Source organism: Protopterus annectens, chromosome 9.part0, assembly GCF_019279795.1.
Source record: "Protopterus annectens isolate FY-2018-M chromosome 9.part0, PAN1.0, whole genome shotgun sequence".
Taxonomy (NCBI): Eukaryota; Metazoa; Chordata; order Ceratodontiformes; family Protopteridae; genus Protopterus; species Protopterus annectens.
The window spans coordinates 597,765,094-597,777,900 of NC_056743.1; the positions used below are offsets into that span (position 1 = coordinate 597,765,094).

General features: G+C 45.4%; 1 protein-coding gene across 1 annotated transcript in view; it reads left to right on the plus strand.

The window, feature by feature from the left end:
* The window catches only part of CDCA2 (cell division cycle associated 2), a 1,716,206-nt gene that overhangs the window by 546,835 nt on the left and 1,156,564 nt on the right, over positions 1-12,807 (plus strand). The window lies entirely within an intron of this gene.

The window sequence follows — 12,807 nt, forward strand, 5'->3', positions numbered from 1 at the left end:
GAAAGAGCTTGGAGATGCTCTACAGGGCAAAACAGTTGATGCTGTTTCTGAGAAAGTGACTGCACAGCTTAACCCCCTTAATTCTATTGTGAACGCGTCCATGTGGCTCATTTCTTATACAGCTGATGTATTGAGCCGGGCAGCAGGTTCAGCGATAGCTCTACGGGAGACCATCCTGGATGCGCTTATCCTCCTTTGCGGAAGCCTTCAAGTCTTCTTTTGTTAATACCCCATTTGATGGCTCTTCCTTGTTTGGGTCTAAAGTCAAGGAGACACTCACTAGGTGTGAGCAGGAAGGCAAGACTCTATCTGCCGTAGGAGTCAGTTTTTTCACCCCCACTAGACCATACCCCAGTGGGCAGAAAGGTGGAAAAATATGGTTCTGAAAGTCCCAAGGAGCTTTCCAGAACACACGTAGTGGGCCCACCTCTAGGGGCAGAGGGGGGGGGGTATAATGGTAGATGCCGCCCAGGTGGCAGATGGGGTCTGCAGAACCAGGGTGACTGGGAGCAGTTCCTTGGCAAGCCCTATCAGCGCTCCTGAGAGGAGGCCCGACCGGTCCTTCTCTGGAGTTAGTCTGGGGTCGCTTAGCTTTCTACCCAGATGCCTGGCTAGGAATTACATCAGATTTTTGGGTAAAAAGCATAGTTACCAGATGTTACATCATTCCCTTTTCAGAATCCCCTTCCATTCGTACAAGAATCCATGACGTTCCACCCAGTCTGCAGAATCTAGCAGCCATAGAAATTCAAAGGCTGCCAGAAAAAAGGCATCCAGCCAGTCCTGGCAGACCAGATAGGATCCTGAACTAACTCCAGGTTCTTTTTAGTTCCAAAGAAAACAGGGGACTGGAGGCCCATCTTAGACCTCAGCAAACTAAACACCTTAGTCAAAAATGAAAAGTTCCGGATGGTCTCGCTTCAATTGATACTTCCGTTTCTCAAAACAGGAGATTGGATGTGCTGTATAGATCTCAAGGATGCGTGCTACCACATCAAAATGGCCAGGCCATCCAGAGATCACTTGCGTTTCCGGCTGGGGGCAGTAACTACCAATACCGAGCTCCGCCCTTTGATCTCACCACAGCCCCCAGAGTGTTCAAAAAATGTATGGCAGTGGTCATGGCTCACCTGAGACGTTTAGGATTCTGTGTATTTCCATATCTGGACGACTGGCTCCTCACCGCCACCACCAGACATCAACTAATTTGCGCCAGAGATTACACTATCAACCTGTGTTTCAGTTTGGGCATAACCTTAAATTTCGAAAAATCTGCTTTATTGCCATCGCAGCATATTTCCTTTATAGGAGCAGATGTAGACACCACCACCTCCCTGGTCAGATTGTCTCAAGAAAGAGCAATATCTTTGCAACGTCAAGTGTCCCGTTTGTTAACGGAAAGTAGAGTTCTGGCATTCCAGGTTCTGAAGCCTGTTAGGCACCATGGCAGCGACACTCATAGCGGTTCCTCTAGGACAAATGCACATGAGGATACTCCAATGGTTACTATTCACACAGTGGTCTTAACAGCTTCCAGTGTCACACAAGATTCTTCTGGCAAATGCTTGCAAAAAGGACCTTATTTGGTGGTTGAACAGCCACCAAGTTACTGTAGGTCGTCCATTTGTACTTCCCCCTCCCACAGCCACACTGACCACGGATGCTTCCCTGATAGGGTTGGGTGGGGGGCTGTTTCAGGGAAGAACTGTCCAAGGCACTTGGTCTGACATGGAATCTCATTTGCACATCAATTTCCTAGAGTTGAGAGCGGTGTTTCTGGCGTTGCAATACTTTCACAAGACTCTACCTCGAGAGACGGTTCAGATACAGATAGACATGTCTTTCGTCTGGTACATCAACAAGCAAGGGGGAACCAAGTCTTACCCCTTATGCCGAGAGGCCCTGAGAGTTTGGCAGTGGGCTGTATCCACCGGGCGCTTTCTGATAGCAACGCACATACCCGGGTCATCCAACGTGATAGTGGACAAACTGAGCAGTGCCATTCTGTTGCCTCATGAGTGGTCCCTCAAAGAGCGAGTGTTGGAAAGGATATTCCGTAGATGGGGCCAGCCTTGCTGTGACCTTTTTGCATCCCCGATGAATGCCCAATGCAGAAGCTACTTTGCCCTGTAACCTCCACCGGGGGACAGCCAAAGGGACTCATTTGTACATGATTGGCCCTCTGGTCTCCTTTATGCCTTCCCTCCAATCCCTCTGATTCTTACAGAAAGCCAAAAGCCTGGGAAGGACTGTTATTCTAATAGCCCTGTTTTGTCCTTGGCAGATAAAGTTCCACTTCTACAACAATACCAAGTGGAAGAACCTTGGGTTCTGGACAGAGTGCCAGACCTTCTGACTCCTTCAATAGTTCTTCATCCCTCTCTTGTCTCCCTCAAACTGACAGCTTGGCTGCTCCACTTCCCAACCAAGCCAGATCACATGATTTGTCTCCAGCGGTTCAACTTATTTTAGTTTCCTCTCGGTCTCCACCAGGAAACTTTATAACAGCAAATGGAAACGATTTGTTCATTGGGCTTCTCAACATGGTATTGATCCCTATGTCACCCCTATTCATAGTATTCTGGAATTCTTGACTTCACTCTTTCACGATGTTTTGGCAGCTTCTACGATAAGGGTTCAATTGGCTGCCATATCTAACTTCCTTGTGGGATGCAGTGGATGTTCTTAGTGTTTCACTGTTGCAGTCATTACATGTAGGGTAGTCTGCTGGCAGGTTGCCCTCAGTCAGCTTGAATAACAAACTTTTGGGTCCTGTCAGTTGCTGTCTCCTCTTCCATGACGTCAGGTCATCAGGGGTATAAAACATGCAGCCAACGCCATTTTATTCAGTCTTTCTTGCTGTGCGGTGCCCGAAGCAGAAGCAGTTGGCAAGTGCCGGCCGACTCCTGAAATTTTCACATTCGAGTTTCAGAACTGAAGTCTTCAAACTAAAGTTAAGTACCCCGTTGGGGAAACTTTTTCTTGCTCCTTACCGATGTCAGTAAAAGTTAATAATTGCATTACTTCAGGGAAGCAAATACCTCATAAGGATTTTCATTTGTACTGTATTCCTTGCCTAGCCCTAGATCACAAAGTGCCTTGCTGTCGGTTTTGTGCTAGATTTAACCAGCGCACTAAGCATCAGTATATTTTTTGCTTCTAAATATTTTGGTTCAAGATTTAATTATCCTGAAATGTCTGTTAGCAATCCGACTACCGGAGTTCACAAAAAATGCAAAGAAAAAAAGAGAGACCGTAGAGGTCCCAAACGGACTAAGCTTCTCCTAAGCCAGTCGCCGGTTCACGGGTACTCAGTGAGGCACTTTCGCAGCCCCTAATGCCCACTAATTTTGAGTCGCAGGCCTCTACCAAGACCCATTCGGAGTCCAGTATTCTGCGAGATTCTCAGAGTAGTGAACCTGCGGATGTCTCTCCCTTGGATGGGTCCGGAGCCGCTGAGAAGGCACCGGCTTCTAAGGGTGTTTTCAGGCCTCAACATATTTTTATTAAACCAACGCCAGCCTCAAAAACAAGGTCAAAAAACATCTGCGTCTAAAAAAAAAAAAAACTGACTCATGAGCCACATGCTCAGGCCCTTATACCTAAAAAAAAAAACAGATTATCAAAATGGCTGAGGATTTAATTACCTTGAATCAGGGGATGTTCTTCATCTCACATTGCTGCAGTCCTAACACTTGGGTAGTCCGCTGTCCCAGTCGGCCCGAATACCAAAGTATAAGGCTGACGTCGGTCAAGGCGCATTTGACTGACCTCAGAACGTCAGGGTACAAATGCGCATGACCGACGTCATATCCCCAGTCTTTTTTGCCGCATGGTCCGATGCAGAAGCAGTATTGCGAGTGCAGGTTGGCGTTCTGAAATTTTCTGAAGTCGGAGTTTCAGACCGAATCAAAGTTGGCTAAGTACCCCGTTGGGGAATATTTTGTTTTTTTCTTGCCTCAGTATTTAACCGGATGTCAGAAAAAGTGAATAACTGTATTTCTTGTGGGAAACAGATACCTCATAGAGATTACCATACATTGTGTATACCTTGCTTAGGGCCTGAGCACGACGTTGTTGGCTGTCGCTCTTGTGCTAGATTTAACAAACGCACTATTAAGAGAAGATTAGATTGTGCCAGGTTAGTTTTGGGAAGCGTTGTAATTACAACATGCCGTCGGATGCTCCGACGCCCGCTTCGTCTAAAAAGCGCAAGGACAAAGCAGCAAAGCCTAGGGTGGAAGAACCGTCTGTCCCGGACGTCGGTTCTTTAGAGAGCTCGGTGGAGCCGGTGGTTCTACCAGAAGTTCCTTTGGATTCTCAGGGTGAGACTTTACTGTTACAAGATGTGTCCTCTCAGGAGGTAGGCCAGGCTGAAGGGGCTTCTCAGGTAGCTGTTCTCCCCTCCCTTCCTAAGGTGGTTAGGCCCTCCCCTTCTGTTTCCAAGGCTCCTTCTAGAGGTAGGCCAGGGTTAACTTCAGTGGGGGTTTCCCCTAGTTCTTCAGGGTCTCTGCCTAAGAAACATATGCTTAAAATGGCAGAAGATTTGATTACTATGATTAGAGGTTCTTTACCCCCCCCTGATAAGAGGCCTAGGGTGGAACCTGAGCTTGAAAGTTTTGAGCAGTGTTCGAGGCTTCTGAGTCTTCGGCTGAAGACTTGCAGGAGTATCCTCCTTATTCTGATTCTGATGTAGATGACTCTACACCTTCGGCTTCTCCTCCTGAGGATTTTTCTTTTTCAGAGACCCTTCATTCCATGAGGGAGCATTTTAAATGGGAAGGTCAAGATTTCTCTGATTCTAGGAAAAGGCTTAGGGAATTTTTGTTTCTACCCCAGCATAGGCCTTTAGCTATACCTCCTGTTCTGGATGTGGTAGAGGATGTTTTTGCAGAGGCTTCCCTGAACCCTGATTCTTTGCCTCCTGCCCCAGTTAAACCGGACAGGTTTAGGGTGCCTGAAGCTCATAAGTATCTTTTTAAGAGTCCCAGGGCAGACCCAGAAACTGTTTCTCAGGGCCCTAAAGGTGTTAAGGCTTCTGTTGTTAAAAATCCTGTTCCTTCTGATAGAGGCAAGGGCTTTGGATAGATGGGGGAAAAAGGTGTATACTTCTTCCACTTTAGCCATGAGGGCTTTGAATTGCCAGTTTCACATGTTGAAATACCAAAATTATCTCCTTTCACAATTGAAGTCTAAGGTAGATGCTCTGGCGGAAGGTATTGAGTGTAAAGAGTTGCAGGATTTAGTTCATGTTTCTGAACAAGTGGGTAAGCATTCCTTGCAATGTGGTTTTGATGCTGTACAGGCCTCTTGAGGGTGGCAGCCACTGGTTCTGTTCTTCGCAGGCACGCCTGGCTCAAGGATCAGAATTTAGCTGAACATGTAAAGACAAGGATTTTAGATGCTCCTTTACAATCTGATGTGTTATTTGGTGCGCCTGTGGACGCAGTTTTAAAGAAAATGGAGGACAAGGCTAAGTCTATGCAGACTGTTAAAGATCCGCAGGTTCAGCCTCCAAAGTTTAGTAGAAATTGGCCTACTAAGGGGTGGACTTATCCTTCTTATGATTCTCAGTCTAGGGGTAGATCTAGACGTGGTAGGGGCAGAGCTCAAGGTTCTTTTAGGCCTAGAGCAGGCAGTTCGCCTGCCCAGTCTTCTGGTGAGGGCAGGGGTCAGTCCTTTCGTAAGCAGACCCAATGACTTGCCTTTTCAGCTGCCAGAGCCTTCTCGTCTGGCAGCACCTTTGGGAGGAAGGCTGGCACTTTTCAAAGAAAACTGGAGTGTTATTACCCAAGACAGATGGGTATTGGATATCGTTCACCACGGTTACAGGTTATTTCCATACCTTGCCTCCTTTCAAAGGCATGCCAGACATTCCTCCTCTACAAAGAAAAGAGGCTCACAAGCAAATTTCTCTGTTGCTCCAGATAGGGGCCATTCAGCGGTTCCTGTGCCAGAAAGGGGCCTAGGATTTTATTCTCGCCTGTTCCTAGTACCAAAAAAGGGGAACACGTGGAGACCAATTTTGGATTTGTCTATCCTCAACACTTATTTGGACATTCCCAAGTTCAAAATGTTGACGTTACAACAGCTTTTACCTCTGCTGGGCAAAGATCACTGGATGGTAACTTTAGATCTCAAGGAGGCTTACCTTCATGTGCCTATCAGACTCAGTTGCAGGAAGTATCTGCGTTTTCGAGCTGGAAATTCCCATTATCAGTTCTCTGCATTGCCCTTTGGCTTATCTACTGCCCAGAGTATTCACAAAAGTTCTGGCTCCAGTTGTAGCTTTTTCAGGCTGAAAGGAATACAAATCTATCCTTACTTGGACGACTGTCTGATTCTGGCTCAAGAAAAGGACGAGCTTCTTCAGCATCTGGATTATGTGATAGCAGTGCTAAGATGCCTGGGGTATTCTGTGAGCGAAATAAAGTCCAGTCTAGTACCCTCTCAAGACATGTGCTTTCTGGGTGTGAGACTGAATACAGCAGCCCAGATGGCCTTTTAACCCCGGACAAACAAAAGAGTCTATCCCTTTACTTCCATCAACTATCTCATCAGTCCGTGCTGACTGCAAGGACAGTCCTTCAAGCATTAGGGTTCATGGCATCTTGTATTCTGGTGCTTCCCAATGCCAAACTGAATATGAGGAAGCTACAATGGTATCTCAAAAATGTATGGACACAGCACTGCCAGGATCTGGACACTGTCATTCAAATAATACCTTGCATTCAAAAGGAATTTTTGTGGTGGGCTCAGGAATGTCACCTAAACAAGGGACTCTCTGTGACCCGGCCAGAGGCGAGTCAGATTCTAACGACAGATGCCTCAGACATAGCTTGGGGAGCTCATCTGAATAGAAAGTGGATACAAGACAAGTGGCCTGCCAGACTACAGCATCTACATATCAACATGAAGGAGATGTTAGCAGTCCAGTTTGCATTGAAGGCTTTCAAGGAGTTACTTCTTCCAGGGCAGGTGTTGATTCTAACAGACAACACAACTGTCATGTGGTACATCAACAAGCAAGGGGGAACACATTCTTATCCTCTATGCAGGCAAGCAATGATTTTGTGGGAGACTGCGCTCAGCTTGCAGCTTACTCTTCAAGCAAGGTTTCTGCCAGGAGCACAGAACTCCTTAGCAGTTGTGTTAAGCAGGCAAATCATGGATCCCCACGAATGGAAACTGGATCTTCATGTATTTCAAAAATTGACAGTGTCATGGGGAACTCCAGACATAGATCTGTTCGCTTCTCCACTAAACCACCAGCTGCCAAAGTTTTGCACGAAAAGTTATCATCACACAGCTTGGAAAGTGGATGCTCTTTCGTTCAGTTGGGAAAATCTTCATGTGTATGCCTTTCCACCTCTGCCTCTCCTCCCAAAGGTACTCCTAAAGGTCAGACAAGACAAGCCAAGGATGATTTTGATAGCTCCAGATTGGCCTCGGCAACACTGGTACCCATTACTGAGGAATCTGGTAAGAAAGCCTCCATGGCCTTTACCTTTGATTCCACACCTTTGTCTCAGAGGGACGGTCATCTACTCAATGTCAAGCTTCACTCTCTTCATCTAACAGCCTGGCATATTCTCTTTTGAACCACAGCAGGTCTCAACTTCCTCAACAAGTTTTGAATGTGATTACGGAAGCCAGAAGACCTAGTACACGTAAGGTGTATGCAGAAAAATGGAAGAGATTTTTATTTTGGAGTGCAGCAAAGGATTTGGATGTTTCTGAGCCTAATTTGAGTGTGGCTCTTCAATATCTTACTGAGCTATTGGACAAAGGTTTGTCTTTCTCTTCCATTAAGATTCATGCTGCAGCAATTTCAGCTCACTATGATTGTGACCCACCATTGTTTTCTCATCCTTTGTTCAAGCAATTTCTTAGAGGGCAAAGAATATAAGACCCCAGGAAGAGCTCCTACTCCTGCTTGGGACCTCAATTTTGTGTTGGAGAAACTTACTCTACAACCTTTTGAGCCTCAAGGCTACTGCTGAGTTGAAATACTTGTCATGGAAGACTGCTTTTTGTTGGCCATTACTTCTGCAAGAAGGGTTTCTGAATTGCAGGCCCTTATGGCGGTGGAGCCTTTTTTGATTTTTCATAAGGATAGGGTATCATTACGTACTAATCCTTCATTTATGCCTAAGGTGGTTTCTAGTGTGGCTTTAAACCAAACTATTCATTTGCCTACTTTTTATGCAGATCCCCAAAATAGGGGAAAAGATTTTGCACACTTTAGATGTACACAGGCAGTTGCGTTATTATTTAAGCAGGACTAGGGATTTTAGGCAGTCTCAGCAGTTGTTTGTTTCTTTTGCTTTGAGTTCTCAGGGCAAGCCTGTGTCAAAACAAACTATTTCTAAGTGGATTGGGTTTTGCATTGCATTCTGTTACTCCCATCATGGCAAAGAGATTCCAGCTGGGATTAGGCCTCATTCCACTAGGGCTACTGCCACTTCAACAGCATTTCTAAGGGGGGTGGCAACTAAGGATATTTTGGAGGCAGCTACTTGGAGTTCAGTGCATACTTTCTCCAAGCATTACCACCTTCCTCTCTTTTCTAAGTCCAGGGCTGGTTTTGCCACTGCTGTGTTTCAGGGCATTTTGGCAGCTCCTGCTTCATTATAGCTTAGCCATCCTCCCTTACCTCTGCTTTGGGATTCTACCCAAGTGTTAGGACTGCAGCAATGTGAGATGAAGAACATAGTACAGTTTTGTACCTACCATAAATGTAGATGTTCGAAGATTTACATTGCTGCAGTCCAATTTTCCCTCCCTCCTTCCCCTCTGTGTTTAGGGGTGGTTGTGTGGGTGAGGTTCTATTTTTGTACATTTGTATATATTGTACATATTTTAGGCACAGGAGTGTTTTGGTGTTTTTTGGTTTTGGCCTTATCTTTTTAGGGTCTTCTGACATCTGGGGCAAGAAAAGACTGAGGATATGACGTCGGTCATGCGCATTTGTACCCTGACGTTCTGATGTCAGTCAAATGCGCCTTGACCGACGTCAGCCTTATACTTTGGTATTCGGGCCGACTAGGACAGCGGACTACCCAAGTGTTAGGACTGCAGCAATGTGGATCTTCGAACATCTACATTTATGGTAGGTACAAAACTGTACTTTACAACTCCCCCCCACACACACTAAGAGGCCTAGGCAAGGCGCTGATTATGAATATTCAGATCAGGTTTCCATTTCTTCTGATTCTTCTGATCAGGAATTTTCTATTCCACCTTATGAGGATTCTGATGCAGAGGAATCCATCCCATCTGCATCTCCTCCTGAGGATTACTCTTTTGGAGAGACTTTGCATACTTTTAAGGGAACATTTTCACTGGGAGAGTCAGGACTTCTCTGAATCAAGAGTCTTAGGGATTTTCTTCTTCCTTAGCATAGGCCTTTGGCAATACCTCCTGTATTAGACATTGTTGTTTTCGGAATCAAGCATGGCTCCTGATTCCCTGCCTCTGACTCCTCGTAAGCCACACCGATATTACAGGGTACCTGACTCCCACAAATTTTTATTCAAAAATCCTGCTGCTGATCTTGAGACTATTTCTGAGGGTCAGAAAGGGTGTAAAGGCCTCTACAGCCAAAAATCGTACCCCCTCTGACAGAGATTCCGGGGCACTGGATATATGGGGAAAGAAGGTTTATACGTCTGCAACCTTGGCAATCAGTGCCTTAAACTGCCAGTTTAATGTGCTTAAATATCAACAGCATGTTATGGGTTTACTAAAACAGAAAATGTTGATTTCTGATTGTGTGGAAAATAGTGTTACAGGAATTATTGAATTCAGCAGAACAGGTTGGAAAGCATGCTTTGCAATGTGGTTTTGATTCCTTGGAGGCCTGCCTTTACTGGATCTGTGATTAGAAGGCATGCCTGGCTCAAGGAGCAAAATCTGCCTGATCATGTTATAGCTAAATTGTTGGATGCCCCTTTGCAGCGTGATACCCTGTTTGGTAATAGGGCAGAAGAGGTTTTAAAGAAAATGGAAGACAAAGCTAAATCTATGCAAACTGTAAAAAGATTTCTTGCAAGTGCAGCCACCCAGGTTCAGTAGACACTGGCCTACTAAAAATTGGTCCTTTCCTGTGTCCAACAGAGGCACTCTGGGCAAAACCAGGCGCTCAAAAGGCTCCAGATATCAATCGCAGGGTTCTTGCAGGTCAAAGCAATGGGGTGCCTCCACCTCCATAACTGGAGGAAACAAAGCACAACCCTACAGTAAGTAGTCTCAATGACTTTCCGCTACCATCACCAAGCACTTAGCTTTTGGCAGCCCCTTGGGGGTAAAACTAGCACTTCATGTTCAAAATTGGCAGTTAATTACCCAGGACAAGTGGGTATTAAACATAGTATCCCAGGGGTACGCATTTCATTTCCATACTTCGCCAATTCCAAATGGATGGCTGGCTCTGCCACAAAACCAGTGGGCAGAGGCTCAGAAACAAGTGATGTCCTGCATGGATAAGGGGGCTGTTCAGCCAGTACCAGAAAAGGACAAGGTTTTTATTCAAGATTTTTCCTGGTACCCAGAAAAGACAATTCATGGCGTGCAATACTGGACTTATCGATTTTGAACACGTTCCTGGACATTGCAAAATTCAAAATGCTGACTTTACAACAGCTACTGCCTATGCTAGGCAGGAATGCTTGGTTATTAACTTTAGACTTGAGGCATACCTGCGTATCCCAATAAGGGAATCATGCAGAAGATACCTCTGCTTCAAAGCAGGTTTTTTGCATTACCAATTCTCAGCACTGCCCTTTGGCTCATCTACTGCGCCCAGGGTCTTTACAAAGTGCCTGGCATCAGTAATTGCATTCTGCAGACAAGCATTCAAATTTATCCTCATCTGGACGACTGTCTCATTCAAGCAGAGCTGGCAAGGACACTCCAACATGTGGCGTTTGTAAAAAGGCTTCTAGCATGCCTAGGGTACACCATAAACAAAAATAAATCACAACTGGTACCCTCTCAAATAATTACATTCCTGGGTGCAAGCTTGAATACAACTGCCCAGATGGCTTACATTACGCCAGACAAAGGCAACTGACAGCATACTTCAGACAAATGGCAACAAAAACCCAGTTACCTGCAAGACAAATTTTTGCAGGCCTTGGGGTTCATGGCATCCTGCAGTCTACTAATTCCATATGTGGGACTGCATATGAGGAAATGTCAGTGGTACCTAAAAAGTTTGAGTCAACATAGTCACAGTCTGGAAACAATGATTCCTCTCATTCCCTGCCTACAACAGGAGTTTCTTTGGTGGACAGAGACATGTCACCAAAACAAGGGACTGTCATTCACTCTATTCCCTGCCACCCAAACCCTAACTACAGATGCATCAGACTATGCTTAGGGGGGCCCACCTAGTGGGGAGATGCATTCAGGGCAAATGGAGCCCAAACCAAATGTATCTACATATCAACCAGAAAGAGATGCTAGCTGTTCAGAATGCTCTGACAGCCTTCAAGGACTTACTTCATCCAGGACAACTACTGATAGACTGAAAACACCTCAGTTACGTGGTACATAAACAAGCAGGGGGTACACATTTCTACCCCCTTTGCAGACTAGCCATGGCCTTGTGGAACACAGCCTTGACTGACCAAATACATCTTCAAGCTCATTTCCTGCCAGGAAAACAAAATACTCTGGCAGATGACCTAAGCAGAAATCTTATGGACCCGCACAAATGGAAACTGGGTCCACATATCTTCAGCATGTTAACACAGAAATGGGGGAGTGCAGACTTAGATCTGTTTGCCTCTCCCCAAAATTATCAGTTGGACAAATTCTGCACAAGAACTCATCACAAAAAAGCATGGAAAGTGGATGCCCTATCCTTCAGCTGGAAAAACCTATCAGTATGCCTTTCCCCCTCTGCCTCTACTCTCCATGGTCTTACTAAGTCAGACAGGAAAAAACAAAAATGATCCTAGTTGGTCCGGACTGGCCTCGCCAGCACTGGTACCCAGTTCTAAGGAATATGTCTCTACTTCCTCCATGGTACTTGCCTCAAATACCTCATCTACTGTCTCAGCAGAACAATCAAATTCTGCACACTCCGCTCCAAACTATGAATCTTGCAGCATGGCTGTTCAATTAATTATTCAAACACCTCTCAGTAAATCTGTGATGGATGTCATTTTGGAAGCCAGAAGGCCTAGTACTAGAAAATCTTATGCTGATAAATGGAAGAGATTCTGTGCTTGGAACAAAGCACAAGGAACAGACACAACAAAGCCCAATATTCCTCAGAATTTACAATATTTGACTGAGATGCTTGACAAGGGCCTGTCTTTTTCTTCAATATAAATCCATGCCTCTGCTATCTCAGCTCATTACAACACAGAGCCTCCCCACTTTTATCATCTTCTGCTGAGACAGTATCTTAGAGGGGCCAAAAATTTAAGGCCTCCCAGAAGATCACCAACTCCTGCATGGGACCTCAATTTTGTGCTGGAAAAACTCACCCTGCCTCTTTTTGAACCAGCAGCTACCACGAATATTAAATTTCTGTCTTGGAAAATAGCTAGTCTCTTGGCAGTCACTTCAGCAAGAAGGGTTTCAGAACTACAGGCTCTCATGGCAATGGAGCTTTTTCTTATATTTTACCACCCTCGGGACCAATCCTTCTTTTATGCCTAAGGTGGTATCCAGTGTGGCTCTTAACCAGACCAATCACCTGCCAACATTTTACCCAAATCCGCAGAACAAGGGGGAGCGGATTCTGCATTCATTGGACGTACACAGACAACTAAGATTCTACTTAAACCGTGC